This window comes from Gobio gobio (assembly GCF_949357685.1).
Source record: "Gobio gobio genome assembly, chromosome: 15".
Lineage (NCBI taxonomy): Eukaryota > Metazoa > Chordata > Actinopteri > Cypriniformes > Gobionidae > Gobio > Gobio gobio.
In genome coordinates this window covers 9294390-9296793 of record NC_137108.1, presented here as the reverse complement: position 1 = coordinate 9296793, position 2404 = coordinate 9294390, and positions in this window count along the sequence as shown.

The window sequence follows — 2404 nt, the reverse complement described above, 5'->3', positions numbered from 1 at the left end:
CATTGTTCGGGAAGGAGACACACTATGTCAGTTCAAATCTAGACTAAATGACAGTTACTGTAAATGATTGTTAGGCTGCATTAACTAGATCAGCTGGAACCGGGAACACTTCCTATAACACTCAATGTACTTGTTTGTTTACATCATAAGAAGAATGGCATCTACGCTAATGTTATTCTCTCTGTTTATCCCGAGGTTTACTGCCGTCAGCCGGATCCGGGCCGCATCCAGATCAGATGGTGGACCTGCGCCTAGACACGACCACAACAAGAGATTGTCTCCCCTCATTGACCCGGCAGCCAGTGGCACTGATCCTCAACAAGCCCGTCTCAGGCGTGATGACTCTGACCAGATGGAACTGGACAAATATCCTGAATGTTCCGAAAAGATTGCCACCTTTGGCTTTTGGCTTGCTTAGTTGGGGACACTAAATATTCAACTATATTACTAAGGGTGCTTTCACACCTGCCTCATTTAGTTCGGTTGAATCGTACTAGAGTTTGTTTTCCCCTTTGGTGCGGTTCGTTTGGTCTGGTTTGAAAGCAGCAATCGCACTCGAGTGCGCACCAAAAGCAGACCAAACAAGCGCTTTCAAATGAAAGCTGCGCTGTGCATTATGGGATGAGGAAGTGTTTGTTGACACTTTAGCATGGCAGCTCGCGGACAAACTTGGAGTAGTGAGGAGGTGCGGAGCCTCATAGAAATTTGGTCTGATACATATGGTCATATTAGGTCCCAACTTTCGAAAACCGTTTGCAGTGCATTAGGACGTTGTTTTCAAGCGGCATTCGCGCTTCATTATAGAAATGCATTGTTTGCATATCGTGGTGTATGCAAACAATGTAATAGATTATGGCCATGGACAAAACCAGCCCGCGCAGTCGTCTCTCCATAGTTGTGTTGTCTCTGTGTGGTTTGCTGGCTTTTCCTCTTCTGTTCGAATTTTCCCGCACGTAAATTCTGACCAATCGAAAAGCAGTTTAGGAAATACGCCATGGCCAATGAGTGATGTGGATGTTGTCACGTGACTGCATTTTGGTTCGTTTCAACTGGTTCGGACCAAAGCAATCAGTGTCGTGTGAAAAGGAACCAAAAAAGCTGAAAAGTGCTACAAAGTATAATTGTTTGCCCTTGGTGAATGAACCGAACTAGAGATGTGAAAGCACCCTAAGCCGCATTGATTTTCAGTTGATTTTGATTTTCACCCGCTTTCATTCAGTTGCACATATTTTCAGTCCACATAATCGCAGGACATTAAAGATATGGGCCTATAAGAAGATTTCTCATTGGCGGGTTTGCCTGGCTTTAATATTAGGGTGATTAGTGCTGATCTCAATGGAGGAGGCAGTATTCCTTTTTCAAATGATTCATGGAAGTGTGGTAGAAGTTTCCTTGCAAATGTTTTATAAATTTCTATTGGGCGGCCATAAGGCCCGGGGGCTTTTCCACTATTCATGCCCTGTAGAGCCTCTGAGAGCTCATCTGTGCTTAGATTTCTGTCTAAATTACTTCTTGACCCCTCAGATAACTTAGGAAAATTAAGTTCATCAAGAAAGCGGTCTTGCCCTTCTAAATTGTTGGTGTATTCAGATTTGATCAGATTTTCATAATACAATTCAAAAATATTATTTATTTCCAATCTACAATCTACAATCTTTGCCCCATTTTGTAAAGTTAATGAATTGATGGCTCTATCTGTTTGTATTTTTTTAATTCTCCATGCAAGCAATTTTCCAGGTTTTTCTCCCTGATCGTAATAGGATTGTTTTAGCCACATTACGTTTTTAGCTATTTTATTGCTGGTTAATTTATTATATTGGGCTTTTAGTACAATCATTTATTTTCGCTTTACAGGGTCATTGTTGCTAAAGAGGTGTTGCTCTTTCATTTGTTTTTCCAGATTTTCTAATTGTAGGCTATACAATTAACACATTTATTATTGCTTTTACACAAAATGCACAGTTAACACAAATTTTAAATGCTTGTACTTCTTTTACACGCAAACTCAACCAAGACCAAAACAATGGATTTTTACTGCCAAATTTACCAATGCTTTAACACTGTATGTCAGAACAGATAACACCATGTTCTAAACCTTACCTTATAGGCTAAAATATTTCCCCTGTATTTTTTTTTGGTAATGATTAACAGCTGATTGCATTTGTGCAAATATATAAATCACATCTGATTCCCATCTAGGAATTGTTCAGGTGTTGATGTTCTTCCAATCACATGATCATATTGTATACAGTAAAAGAAGGCCTATTTGGGCTGCTATTGTGTGAGAAGGGAACAATATAGAGCAACACAAAGAAAGTCAGAAAAAGGCCTGCACAGTGGCATCCATTATCCAGATTTTTCAAGAAACCAACAGGTAGGATATTGTATAAGGCTTTCTCCTACT